Source organism: Gorilla gorilla, chromosome 13 (assembly GCF_029281585.2).
Source record: "Gorilla gorilla gorilla isolate KB3781 chromosome 13, NHGRI_mGorGor1-v2.1_pri, whole genome shotgun sequence".
Classification (NCBI taxonomy): domain Eukaryota; kingdom Metazoa; phylum Chordata; class Mammalia; order Primates; family Hominidae; genus Gorilla; species Gorilla gorilla.
Genome location: NC_073237.2, coordinates 64,126,543 through 64,140,950, shown reverse-complemented (window position 1 = coordinate 64,140,950; position 14,408 = coordinate 64,126,543). Strand labels below are relative to the sequence as shown.

At 45.8% G+C, this 14,408-nt stretch overlaps 1 protein-coding gene across 12 annotated transcripts in view; it reads left to right on the top strand.

Annotated features, from left to right (window-relative positions):
- The first annotated feature begins 346 nt into the window (after positions 1-346).
- KANK1 (KN motif and ankyrin repeat domains 1) overlaps positions 347-14,408 on the top strand; it is a 242,537-nt gene continuing 228,475 nt past the window's right edge. For 9 of the 12 annotated variants that reach the window (XM_055350729.2, XM_055350725.2, XM_055350727.2 and 6 more), the window contains exon 1: positions 847-1,027. The gene's annotated coding sequence lies outside the window, so the exon portion shown is untranslated. Of the gene's footprint in view, positions 509-664; positions 1,028-14,408 lie in introns of those variants that run through there. The other 3 variants (XM_055350730.2, XM_031014270.3, XM_055350714.2) reach the window with 3 other exon arrangements.

Genomic DNA, 14,408 nt, shown 5'->3' with positions numbered 1-14,408 from the left:
CTTCAATTTGAAAGACTAAAGTCACAGCTTCTCAATCCCTACTAATTTCTCATGGACCTACTGGATTGCTCCAAATCGAGTATTTAGGACTGAACTAGGAAGCCAGTTCAATCCTGAGCCCCCGAGGCAGGCATTGGGTCTTCTGTGGAGTCACCAGAGACCTGCAACCTTCTGAACACGCATCCTCCCCTTTCCGCCGAGGACTCTGTCCTGCAGCCGAGCCAGGGCGAATGCACGGAGGTCACAAGGGAGGTGCCCTTGGAGGCGGGAGGTTTCTAGCCGCCGGGGCGACCGTGCTGATGAGGCACCTGCAGGAAACAGAGCTCTGCACGCTCCAGTCCCCCTCACCCGGAGAGGGAGAGGAGGTACAAAGGCGCTGCGGGTGGACGTTGAGCAGGCCAGCCTCGTTGCCAGGACCCCCGCCCCAGCCGGAGATGGGAGGACCGCACCGTCTCACAGGGGGTGGATTTCTTTTCCCCTTGCGGGTGTGTGTGCGAGGATGGAGATGGTAAATACGGGTTGGTAGAAGGAGCGAACCGGGGTGGAGGAAGTTCTTCTGCTTAGTTCTCGCCGCGGCGAGGCCCGCGGGCCAGGCGAGGCGACGAAGGTGCACGAAGGTGCCTAGTGGGCCTGGTGGAGTTGCAGCGGCGCGCAGGCGCACTGAGGTCCGCCCGCGGCCAGGTCCGCCCGCGGCCGGCTCCGCGGTACAAAGAGCGCGCCGCGGAGAGCCGGGCGTCCTCTGGGCTGAGGGAGCAGCCAGGGCTTCGCCGGCCCGCGCCGTTCTCACGCGCCGCTCCGGAGCGCAGCCACAGCTGTCTCCCACCCCAGGTGAGAGGCTTGCTGGTCTGCCCCAGCTTCCCCGCCCCGGCAGCGGCCGCAGAGCCCGGCGGCTGCTGTGCGATTCAGGGTTTAATTCTGGCGCTTGCCAGCCGGGGCCGACTCCGCCCCCTGCGCCCCGCCCTTCCCCGAGCTCAGGGTCCGCGGCGGAGCGAGCGAACGGCCGGCAGGTTGGGAGGAGCGGCTGAAGGTGAGTGACGCGGTGGGGCTGTGCTGCGTACCGTGCCGCGCTGCGCCCGGTGCCGCGGCGAGGTTGTCCCGGAGCGCAAGGCCCCTACCTCTGCCTCGGGCTGGCCCCGCGCGGAGCCAACTTGGCGCGCGCTGGGGTTGCACGGCGGCCGTGGCGGTGGCGGAGGGCAGCCCCCGCGGGCTCCCGCTCGTCCGGGTGAACCCGGCGGCCTCGGGGCGGTCCTAGGGAGGGGTCCGAGAGGTGGCGTCGGCCCCGCGGCCGTCGGAGTTTGGCGCGCTCTGCAGCGGCGGAGCTCGGCCGGTCTGGAAGAGGGAGAGGCGCGCCGGGCACAGAGCAACGAGAAAGTTCGGGCTGGGCCGGCCGGCGGGAAGGTGCGGGCCCCTGCCTACCCCGGCTCGGCGCTCTGGCCCTTGGATGCCTCTGGGCCCTTCCCTAGCCCAGGGTGGAATGGGGGACCCTCTCTGAAGCGGCTCTCCGTGAAGTTCGTTGTTGTCCTTTGCAGGAGGGAGTGGCGGTCAAGACCCCTTTATCCTCGGCCCCAGAAGGGCAGGTGGCTTCGGGTCGCCCTCCGCCAACTCCGAGATGGCTTCGGCCAGGGTTGGAGGGCGGGGATGTGGGGGAGGGGTGTGGGCGCTGCGGCGCTCAGGGCCGGCCTCTGGGGGCAGCCCAACCCGGCGCGGACAGCGTGGGTTTCAGAGGTCCCGCGGTTCCAGGTCCAGGGAAGGTGTAGGGGCCGTTAAGCGGGCTTGTCCCTGAATGTTCCGTTTTCTGTGCCGCTTTGGGCAACACGCAGTGGCACTCGCAGCAGCCACTGCTCCTTGACCGTTCATCTCCTTCACCTGGGTCCTGTGGAACTTTCAGAGGCAACTGTTCTTGGTGGCTCTTGCAGGTCAGCACGATCCGTGCTGCACGAGCATGACCTAGTGAAGGCCTTGGCCGTGTTAGCGTTAACAATTTATGGCGTCCGCCAGCGCTCGCTTTCTGCACATGGCCTCTACAGAGGGTCCGCCCATCTTATTAAATAATGGATTCTATTAGACCCTGATACCCGAGACTAATAAGGAAGCTTAATCATCCAGATGTATAATCGTGCAGTTCCTTTCCTCACCTTCATTGCCCCCCACCTCTGGAGCTGAATGGAAATTAGGGTCTGTTTGCTTATATTGAATTCCTGAGTTTATTCAAGTTCATTTTTAGGTGGCGTAACAGCTAAGTAGCTGTTCATCTGCCAGTTTCTCCTTTCATCCAACTTTCTCTACTAAAATGTTGAGCACGTTTTATTTAAAAAAATTGAAGTGTAATAAACATATAAATTTACTCTTCTAAGGTCAAAATTCAGTGGTTTTTAATATATCCGTAAAGTTATGAAATCATCACTACCATCTAATTCCATTTCGTTGCCCCCAAAAAGAACCCCTATACCGATTAGCAGTCATTCTTCCATCTCCCAGCCCTTCTCCCTCATTTTAAGGCAGCTACTTAGGAAGTTTTTCTAAGATAGAGACTGAGTGAGAAACTGAGAGATGATTAACTTTGGTCCTTTTTCTGTTACTAGGTTTGGGGAAAGGTGCTGCTGAAGCAATGGAAGAAAAATTAAGTATTGGCTGTCCTAGGGGAGGTTAAAATGAATAAGGATGGAAGAGAAGCTGCCAGTAGAGGAATAATTGCCTCGTGTAGAGACCCGCAAGTTGGGAATACATTTTATCCCCTTAGGGCACAGGGATGCTTTCTGGGCTCTAGACTTGCCTAGTCCATAAATCATTCTAGTCGAGGTTCTGCCTCAGCAAAAGTGAGTTCTGGGTCTGTGTGTGTGTGTGTGTGTGTGTGTGTGCATGTGCATGCATGCGTGTGCGCGCGCGCTCGGCAGGGAATGTTGGAAGGAAAAAAGACTAGGCTTAAAAATAATTTTTTAAAATATCCAAACTGGCCCCAAAGAAAGAAACCAAAAAACCACAGGCAAATGGCCACTGGAATTGATACATTCAAGACTAGTTTCATTTTATGAGTGTCAGTGTCTGTTCACAAATAGTTCTGAGTTAATGTGTGCATACATTAACTTTTTATCCCAGGTGGGAGGAGGAGGATGGAAAAGGATCCAGTTGGGGGCAGTGCAAGGAACTGGGAAGAGGAATGGGATAATGGCCGAAAGGGGCAGTGCTTGTGGGAGCTGAGGACTGTTGAGATGGAGTAACTATAGGGTGAGCAGATTCTGAAACAGCAGAGTGGGTCTGTGAACAACTGGACACTTCACTCTGGCTTTTTGTTGGATAATATGTGCATGTTTTAAAAATCATTTTTAGTAAGGAGAGTTGAAGCTATCCAAATTATGCAACATCCACTACACTTCTCACTCACCCTTCAATAAGAAAAGTCAACTTGTTTTCAAGTGTTTCGGAAAGTTTTAGGCCTGTTGCATGGGTGACAGCTTATGCCATCTTTTTTTTTTTTTTTTTTTTTTTTTTTGGTAATTTAGAACATTGACATAGCAAGACTCCGTCTCTACAAAAAAAATAAAAAATAACCGGTTATGGTGGCACATGCACCTGTAGTCCCAGCTACTTGGGAGGCTGAGACAGGAGGATCGCTTGAGCCCAGGAGTTTGAGGCTGCAGTGAACTATGATCATGCCACTGCACTCCAGCCTAGATGACCGAGCAATATCCTCTCTCAAAACAAGATGAGCTGTACCATAGGTATACATCTCCCACACCCCCAGCCCTGCCGACGGAGTTTTGCTCTTGTCACCCAGGCTACAGTGCAATGTCACAGTATCAGCTCACTGCAACCTCCGCCTCCCAGGTTTAAGCAATTCTCCTGCCTCAGCCTCCCAAGTAGCTGGGATTACAGGCACCTGCCACCATGCCCGGCTAATTTTTTTTTTTTTTTTGAGATGGAGTCTCGATCTGTTGCCAGGCTGGAGTGCAGTGGCGCGATCTCAGCTCACTGCAACCTCCGCCTCCCGGGTTCAAGCGATTCTCATGCCTCAGCCTCCCGAGTAGCTGGGACTACAGGCACCGTGTCACCACGCCCAGCTAATTTTTGTATTTTTAGTAGAGACAGGGTTTCACCATGTTGGCCAGGATGGTCTCAATCTCTTGACATCGTGATGTGCCCACCTCGGCCTCCCAAAGTGTCAGGATTACAGGTGTGAGCCACCATGCCAGTTTTTGTATTTTTAGTAGAGACGGGGTTTCACCATGTTGGTCAGGCTCATCTCCAACTCCTGACCTTGTGATCCGCCCACCTCAGCCTCCCAAAGTGCTGGGATTACAGGCATGCACCACCACACTTGGCTAATTTTTGTATTTTTGTTAGAGACGGGGGTTTTACCATGTTGGCCAGGCTGGTCTTGAACTCGTGACGTCAGGTTATCCATCCACCTCTGCCTCCTAAAGTGTTGGGATTACAGGCGTGAGCCACCCTGCTCAACCCTTTTTCTTTTCTTTCTTTCTTTCTTTTTTTTTTTGTTGAGATGGAGTTTCATTCTTGTTGCCCAGGCTGGAGTGCATTGGCGTGATCTCAGCTCACTGCAACCTCTGCCTCCCGGGTTCAAGCGATTTTCTGCCTCAGCCTCTTGAGTAGCTGGGATTGCAGGCATGTGCCACCATGCCCGGCTAATTTTGTATGTTTAGTAGAAACGGGGTTTCTCCATGTTGGTCAGGCCGGTCTCGAACTCCCGACCTCAGGTGATCTGCCTGCCTTGGCCTCCCAAAGTGCTGGCATTACAGGCGTGAGCCACTGTGCCCAGCCTGTAGCTATACATCTTAAGAGTACATCTTCACAAATTGTCACAAAGTGAACATAAACATATAACAAGTACTCACAGAAAGAACCAAAATATTGCCAGCATTGCAGAAGTGCCCCTATACTCTTGTCCAATCACTGCCCCTCCCGAAGAGTAACCATTGTGCCAGCTGTGGATTAGTTTTATCTGTTTTCATGCTTTACACGGACTCACACGGTATATAGCTTTTAGTATCCTGGTTTCTTTCTCAACATTATATTTGTGAGATTCAGCTGTGTTGTTGGCTTGTGGCTGTAGTTCAATGATTTTCACTGCTGTGTAATATTCAATTGTATGACTACATTTTATCAATTTTTAGGTTTGAGGGGCATTTACATAGTTTTCAGTTTCTTACATGGTAAGTAGTGTGACTATGAACATTCTAATTCTAGTACATGTCTTGGTACACAATATCCAATACAAATGTGTACATTTGTACAAATTCTATTCAGAAGTAGAATTTCCCAGTTCCAAACTAGGATTCAGTTTAGAGGTACAGTCAAGCAGATTTCTGAAGTGGTTGTAGAGTTTATACTTCTACCCGTAGTGTGAGAGAGTTCTGTTGTGTCCTTTTTAAATTGGAAGAGCAGTAGATCTGCAGTTTGGCAAATGGACAAAATATGACCTATTTATTATTTTTTTTTGGAGGCGGAGTCTTGCTCTGTCACCAGGATGAGTGCAATGGCGCGATCTTGACTCACTGGAACCTCTGCCTTCTGAGTTCAAGCTATTCTCCTGCCTCAGCCTCCCGAGTAGCTGGAACTACAGGCACACGCCACCATGCCCAGCTAATTTTTGTACTTTTAGTAGACATGGGGTTTCACCATGTTGGCCAGGATGGTCTCCATCTCCTGACCTCGTGATCCACCCACCTCGGCCTCCCAAAGTGCTGTGATTACAGGCGTGAGCCACTGGCCCAATATGACCTATATTTACCCCATCCTAGCAGACTAATTATTTGTTGTCTTCACTTCCAGTGCTTTTCCATGTCTGTTCATGTTTTTATGAAGTCACAATTCTAATATTCAGTTTTGTATTTTGTTTCTTAACACAACATCTTAATATTGCTTCAGTCTCTGACTTTTTAATCCCTGCATATGCCTAAGGATATGCTTTCATTTAATAATCCTCTTATTAGAAATGTGTGTTAATTTCTGGTGTTTTACTAGTACATACCGTTGTGGAAATCATCTTTGTGCATATAGTTTTTACCTCCCTCTTGGGTGTTTCATAAATTTGAGATTTTTGTTTATGTGGCTTGGGATCTTTGTTAAACTGCTGCCTGCAGAGTTATCCTTGAACCTAATATGGAATTGATTAAAGAAATCTTTTTTATTTTTTTGAGACAGGATATCATTGTGTCACCCAGGCTGGAGTGCAGTGACAGGATCAGAGCTCGCTGTAACAGTGAACTGCTAGGCCCAAGCAATCCTCCCGCCTCAGCCTGCCTCCCGAGTAGCTGGGACTACAGGCATGTGCCACTGCACTCAGCTAATTTTTCCTTTTTTTTTTTTTTTTCAGTTGTAGAGATGGGGTCTTGCTAGGTTGTCCAGGCGGGTCTCAAACTCCTGGCTTCAAACAATCCTCCCTCCTTGCCCTCCTAAAAGTGCTGGGATTACAGGTGTGAGCCACTGCACCCAGTCTAAGAAATCTTTAAATTGCTAATATATTACCTGCAAAAGGGTGTCTCATTGGGTTAAATTGCAATTCTGAAAATAATGGTGAGGTTGACCGTGATAACTTCTTTAAAAATAGCATAAATTGAACTTTTGTGGCAATTTCATTTAGGAATCACTGATTAATTTTCTTTATATGATCCTGTTTGCAAAGGTATTGAGCCAAGAGCTTGAAAGGATATAAGAAGGATCATACCATTAAGTAGTTGATTGTCCAGAAATTATATCTAATAATTAAAAATACCAGTTAGGCAAAATTCTTACACATGACCAAGGAGTGTTCATTCTACAAATGCAGTGCTTGTTTAAGTTCTGAGGGAGAAGTCTTTCTTGTCTAGATGGTTAGGAGCTGCTTCCCCCAAAAGTAAGACTTGAGCTCAGCTTTAAGGAGTCTCTAGAAATTGGCTAGGGAGCAGACATCACTAAAGAGACACTGAGCCTTCTCAAGGAGAGAGATCAGCGGTGCATAGGGAGAGCCCCGGTTGACCACTGGACAGTGGGGTTGGTGATGCTGGCTTCCTTACCATTCTTTTTCTGGAAGATACCGAAAATAAGTGAACTAATATACAGGCCGAAAAAAGTACTTGGAGGATTTTGGGAGAAAGCTGTTTGGTACATTCAAGTCAGCATCATGGGGTTTAATGGTAAACACCTGCCAGAGATTAGAATGCAGTAGGCTGCTTCTTTGCCTAATTATAGATCTTAACTCCTTTCCCCTCAGGTAGAATTCAGTGATAATTTCTCTAAGATGAAGGCTGCTAGACCAGCCTTCATTCAGAATAAGCCAATATCACTTAACTTTAGTAAACAGTACTTAAATTTGTATTATGTGCAAGGCCCTGGTGGGGGAAATCAGAGACTAGAAAGCTAAGAGTTCATAGGGAATGAATGTATAATGATGCAAAATTGTATTAATAGGCAAAATGTTAGAAATACTCAATATCGATATAAAAGGTTCACTCTGGAAAGGAAAGGGATGGAGAAATTAATGCTGAGTAGAGAGATCTGGGTGATATTTAGGGGGACTTGGCCTTGAAAAATGTGTATGGGTGGGAATTAGAGTAAAGGGCACTGCATTTAGGCAATAGGTTTTGAAAAAGTAAAAGGTGGCAGTGCTTGACACATAATACCATGGTCAGTCATATGCTTGGAGACCCAGGTGAATGGCAGTTTGAGATTGTACGTTTCCTCCTGTGACTTGTGACTGCCGAGCCAGCCTGGTGATCTCTGTGGAAATATTGTAGGTGTAGGCCCAGGCTGGCTACTTTTAATCTAGGATCTGTTGCTTGCTGTGCGACCTTTGGCACAGTTACTGAACCTCTCTGTGTGTCAATTTCCCATCTATAAACAGGGATAATAAAAGCATCTCCTTTATTGGGTTCTTGTGAGGATTGAATGAGTTAAAACCAACTCTTTTGGTTGAGGCAGTCACTAACCTGTCCAGACTCAAGAACACTTAGAAGGGTGGTTGGTATACAGTAAGTTTTAAACATGTTTGCTGTTATTCCCTTAATTTTTGAATTTCTGTATTATAGAATTTCTAATACTCACACATAGTGTAAATAATATAAACAACAAAGGGTTTAAAATAAAAACAAAACTCATCATTCTTGTCTGGTCCCAACTCAGCTACAGTCTTGGCTTAGGTGTGATAACTGCTGTTTATGTTTTTAGTTCTTCTAGTGGTTATTTTAGCAAATTACCCCCCAAAATTTAGTGGCTCAAAAATTTGTTTTATGGTGTTTTGGATTCTGTGGGTCAGGGATTCAGGCAGGGCTGGGCTGGGTGATTCTACTGCTTTCGGTGTTGACTGAGGTCATTCCCTGGTACCCAGCTGGTGGATGTGCTGGTCCACGGGGTCCAAAAAGGCTTTGCTCCCATGACTTATTGCCTTGGTGGGAGTAGCTGGAATGCTGGGCTCAGCAATGACTGTTGAGCAGAGCACCTACACATGTTGACTTCATTTGTCTTCATGGCAACTACATGTCTTCATGGTGACTTCAGCATGGTGGCTCCAGGTAGTTGAACTTGTGTGGCAGCAGGCTTCCCTCATGTGTTACTAAGGGCTCTCCAGAGAAACATAACCAATAGTGTGTGTGTGTGTGTATGTATACACACACACACAAGATTTTTAAAACAAGGAATTGACTTATTCAGTTTGGAGGCGGGCTAGTCCTAAATACTGCAGTGTGGGCCAACAGATGGAGACGAGGAGAGTCTAGAAGACTGAAGGAGGTCTGCTGGAGAATTCCCTCCAGCTCAGGGAGGCTGGTCTTTTTGTTCAGTTCATACCTTTAGTTGTTTGCATGAGGCCCACCCACATTATGGAGGGCAGTCTCTTTTACCCATAGTTACCTGATTTAAATGTGAATCTCATCCAAAAACATCCTCCAAGTCAACACATAAAATTAACCATCATACCCTGCTACAAGCACCTTGGGCAAACCAGTTGGAAGCTTCATGGCCTTTTATGACATATTGTCAGAAGTTAATAACTTGCCTTTTGCCAAACTATTGGTTGTAGCACAAAACTTGCTCAGGCTCAAGAAGAGGGGACATCGACCTGCCACTTGATGGGAGTGTCAAAGAATTTGCAGTATAAAACATACTGCCAGTCTATGCTTGAGTTCATAAATTTGACGGTATCTGTTAACTTCCTGCTAAGGAAGAAGTGGAATTTATATTCCCTCACACCTCTCTTTCCTCTTCTCTCTGCCTCCTGGTTTTTATTAGATATCTTATTATTTTTGCCTTATTATTTTTAGTTGTCTTCTTTTGGTTACCTTTCTGATTTAAAATAAAGCAGTCCATTCTTTACCAGGCCGTAGAGATATGGAAAACTCAGGTTTGTTTAAAGGTATGATGTCGGGGAGGAACACGGCAGAAAAACAGCTTCAAATGGTGGAGGCTTGACAATGAGGCTCTTGTTAAAACACTCCAGCCACTAAAAATGGGAATTGCCTATGAGCGTGTCCTCTTTGTGAGCCTAGCAGGTGGCATAATTTGACAGTTTTTATTTTTTCTCTTTGGCTTTTAAACTCAGATACCTGTTTGCCTTTTCCTTCCCTGCACTTTGCATTTCAATTATGAATGCTGGAAGCAAATGATATTTTCACCAATGAAGAATCTTATTACAGACACATGGTTGAGTTGAGTGTTTGTATGTGGATGTGCTGTCAGAAATAAGTGCTCTCTTGCTTTTTTTATTACCAAAGCAATCAGTTAATTGGAAACAGAGTGTCAGGAGTCCTGTAACTCTGTTGGAGGTGTTTTGGGTTTTTTCTTTTTTTGGATTCATTTAGTTAATATAATTGAGCAATGGGGCTTAGTTTAACTCTCAGAACACATAACTAATCGCTTTTTATAATTATCATCCAAGAAACATATAAGAACCTCTAGTCTTGTTGGTTTGCATTCATTGTATATTGCAGATATAACCTCTTTTGATACTTGTCTTATTAATAAAATTTGACTTGGTTAGTGGCAAGAATGTAAATTTGTGTTTGATATCTGCATAATATTTGTGGCTAAATTTTTTCACATTTCTGTTGTTAATTCTGACTGGTTCACCCTTTGACCTTGGGGAAAAATAGAACAAAAGCAATTAGAACAAAAGTAGATACTTTGGGAGGCCGAGGCAGGCAGATCACTTGAGGTCAGGAGTTCAAGACCAGCCATAGCCAACATGGCAAAACCCCATCTCTACTAAAAATACAGAAATTGCTGGTGCACACCTGTAGTCCCAGCTACTTGGGAGGCTGTGGCAGGAGAATTGCTTGAACCCAGGAGGTGGAGGTTGCAGTGAGTCAAAATCACGCTGCTGCATTCCAGCCTGGGTGACAGAGCGAGACTCCGTCTCAAAGAACGAAAGTTGAAATGAAACATAAATACTGTATTCACCTTTTCTCTTTTCTGTCCTCCTCCTCTCCTTCCCTCCTTCTCTTCCTGCCTCCCTCTCTTCCTCTCTTCCTCTCTCCCTCCCTCTCTTCCTCTCTCTCTTCCTCTCTTCCTCCCTCCCTCTTCCTCCCTCCCTCCCTCTCTCCCTCCCTCCCTTCCTCTCTCCCTCCCTCCCTTCCTGCCTCCCTTCCTCCCTCCCTCCCTCCCTTCCTTCCTATTCATCTCAATAGAGCCGCTTTTTCCTATAAAAATAATAGCTTCAGGGTAGCCCTTTTTAGGGGATGGGATTATTCCTGTTACGAGATGGTTCAGCCCACTTTTCTGCCAAATACTCCCTCATCTCCTTTACCCAAATGGAGCCACAGACCAATCTGACCATCTTGGTGTCATATCCCCTTCTAGTCACAACTCTTGCCCCAAGGGTATCCTTACTTCTAATATCATAGATCAATTTAGTCAGTTTTTGAACTTTATGTACCTGAGATCACAGAGCATGTACTCTTTTGTGTCTAGCTTCTCTCCATGTTATATTTGTGAGATTGATCCATGTTGTATGTGGTTATGGGTTCATGCTCATTGCTGTATAGTGTTCCATCATGTGAATATACTGCTGTTCATCCTATTGTACATGAACATTAGGTTTCTAGTTTTGGACCAGTATGAACAGTACTGTCATGAATGATTTTGTATGTGTTTTCTGGTGAATATAGCTACACATTTAAGTTAGATATATATCTAGGAGTGCAATTTTTGGGCCGTGCAGTTCAACTGGAGTAGGTACCGTCAGAGTGGTTTTATCAAGTGGTATTCCCAGCAGTGGTGTATGAGTTTCAGTTGCACCACAGTGCTTGTTATTGTCTGTTGTCTTATTTTAGCTAATCTGGTAAACGTGTGTTATTGATTCCCTAGACGACTAATGAAGATGAACACCTCAAAAAGGGTTCATACTGTTTATTTTATTGCATAGCAAAGTAGAAAAACAAAGCCAGTTTGACCAGGTGCAGTGGCTCACGCCTGTAATCCCAGCACTTTGGGAGGCCGAGGCGGGTGGATCATGAGGTCAGGAGATCAAGACTATCCTGGCTAACACAGTGAAACCCTGTCTCTACTAAAAAAAAAAACAAAAGATTAGCCGGGCGTGGTGGCGGGCGCCTGTAGTCCCAGCTACTGGGGAGGCTGAGGCAGGAGAATGGCATGAACCCGGGAGGCGGAGCTTGCAGTGAGCCCAGATTGTGCCACTGTACTCCAGCCTGGGTGAAAGAGCGAGACTCTGTCTCAAAAAAAAAAAAAGAAAGAAAAAAAAGCCAGTTAAAGAATTCATCTAGAGACATTGTATCAGTTCTTTAAGCACTCTAGCTTTTCTGTTTCTCTACACTCCTTTAATGTGTTTTTTTCTTTTAGTTTTATGAGAGATGTATTTCAAGGAATTTACTTCTAATAAAAATTTAAAGAACAGAAGTTTATGGATAACTCTACTAGTTCTGAGAATTAAGGTATTTAAAGGATGAAACTGCTCATGCTGTATTACTCTTTCAACTTTTCTAATTTGTTAAATCAATCTATTTATTTTTGCCTTTCACTTTGACATTTTTATAGGAGAATTTGAATCATGTTCTATAGTTTCCAGGAATTAAATTTCCACATAAATGTAAAAGAAAACTTGAGATCCTGATGCACCATTTTTTAAAGGGTAAAAGGGCAATTATTAACATAGGGATAAGCTATATATTGTGAGGCTTCGATGGCAGTGCTGTTAAGTTTTTGTCACTTCTTAGCAAATGAAATGCATAGTTTCAAGGAAACCTCACATGTGGTTTGATGTGTTTGAGTTCGTTTTGATTTATTTCCTGTTGACATTTTGAAATTTCTTCCTTTAGCTTTTATTCTGGGCACCTATTTTATCCTCTCAGTTGTTTCTTTTTAAGACCTGTATGCCTCTTTAGGAATCCAACATGCAGCTGTCATCTAGCTTTGTACTTCTGTGCATATATTCCATCTTCCCTTAAATATTATTGGTGTATTGCTGATCACGGAACAGACACAAGGTGGTCTTAAATATCTGTAAGGTACTTACAGGTATTGTTTGGCCTCTTGGTGGCAAGACTATGTCCTGGGTCAGATTATCTAAAGGGTTTTTGGAGAATTCAGGCTTCTGACCTTGGAGGCAGAATAAGATTTCTCTGCCTCCAGAGACACCAAACTTTTAACTCCTTTTGGAGTTATACTTCAGGAGTAGGAGGAAAGTTTGCTGAATTCCTGTCAAGAAAAGGTGGTTGAGAAACATGATTGAAGATTGCTTAATTTATCACAGTTTCTCAGCTCTGGCATGAAACAGTTGGGAGAAGCAATTCAAATAACTGCTGATGAAAGTTGTATATTATTTTTACTTTTTTAAAGTTTAGGGAATTCAGGGCTAGCTCCCAAATGAGATCATGTGAACTTAGTGATGTTCTTTCTGGTGGGTCTTTATTAGAGTCAGTGGGGAGGGAAGGGGAGCGGTTTTGGCTGTAGAGTGGGATCTGAAAATTGTTCGTAATGCTGGGAATGACAGAAATGTGGGTGGGAAGTGCAGTGCAGAGACACTGGCTTGAGGAATAGCAAGGCCTTTTATGATGTGCCCAGGTGGGAGGGGAGTTACTAGGTTATACTTCATAGGCATTCAAAAATATTTGTTGAATGAATATGGATCATTTTATCAGTAGCATACTAAGGCTGTCAGATCTGCATGAAGCTATTGATTCACTAGTTATCATTATAGTGGCTTAGCAGCCCGCTGGGGGGTACCTGTCCTTCAGGTGATTAGGAATTTCATGCCTCCATCAGTGTAAGTTTGAACACTTGGGTTACGAAGAAATTTGTCCTAATGAGGTTTGGCCCCAGATGCCCTGCCAGGTGTGCATCTGAGTGTGGTTTCTGTTCTTCATCACCCTCTACACACACACACACACACACACACACACACACACACACACATCCCTCTTGTGTTTTTTGGTGGGCTCAGAGCCACGAGGGAGCTATTAGTTATCCTTCCAAAATTCAGCAAGCTGTTTGTGTTTGTTTTTGTTTTTGTTTTGAGACAGAGTCTCGCTCTGTCGCCCAGGCTGGAGTGCAGTGGCGTGATCTCAGCTACTGCAACTTCCGACGGTTCAAGCAATTCTCCTGCCTCAGTCTCCCAAGTAGTTGGGAGTACAGGCATGCACCACCATGCCTAGCTAATTTTTGTAGTTTGAGTAGAGACAGGGTTTCACCATGTTGGCCAGGATGGTCTCGATTTCCTGGCCTCATGATCTGCCTGCCTTGGCCTCCCAAAGTGCTAGGATCACAGGCGTGAGCCACTGTGGCCCGGCTGCAAGCTGTGTTTTGTCCGGACGGTTTCGATTAGTTTTTAGGCTAATAAAGAACACTGTTTCTTTTTGTTTCTTTTTTAGGTTTATTTTAGCCAACCTCAGGAAACAAAAGCCTACCGTTAGGATATTCATGGGAAAATAGGGAAACCTAATTGGAAGCCTTTTTTTTCCTTTAGTGAAATCCTATGTGCCTATAGAGCTTTTTCACACTTTCTAGAGAAGGTAAGCATCTCTTACTGAGAAAGAGTGGGGATAATATGTCTGGGCTCAATTCTGCCTGTTGTAGGGAAGGGTGTGCCGGTGGCTCACCTTTTGAGGTTAAGAATGAGTAATAAGACCTTGAGGATTCTTTTTTTTGAGACAGAGTCTCAGTCTGTCACCCAGGCTGGAGTAAAGTGGCGTGATCTCGGCTCACTGGACCCTCTGCCTCCCAGGTTCAAGCAGTTCTCCCGCCTCAGCCTCCCAAGTAGCTGGAATTACGGAGTCCCCCACCATGCCTGGCTAATTTTTGTATTTTTAGTAGAGATGGAGTTTCACATTATTGGCCAGGCTGGTCTTGAACTCCTGACCTCAGGTGATCCACCTGCCTCAGCCTTCCAGAGTGCTGGGATTACAGGCATGAGCCACCTTGCCCGGCCAACCTTGAGGGTTCTTAGCCATCCCCAAATGATCTGATAA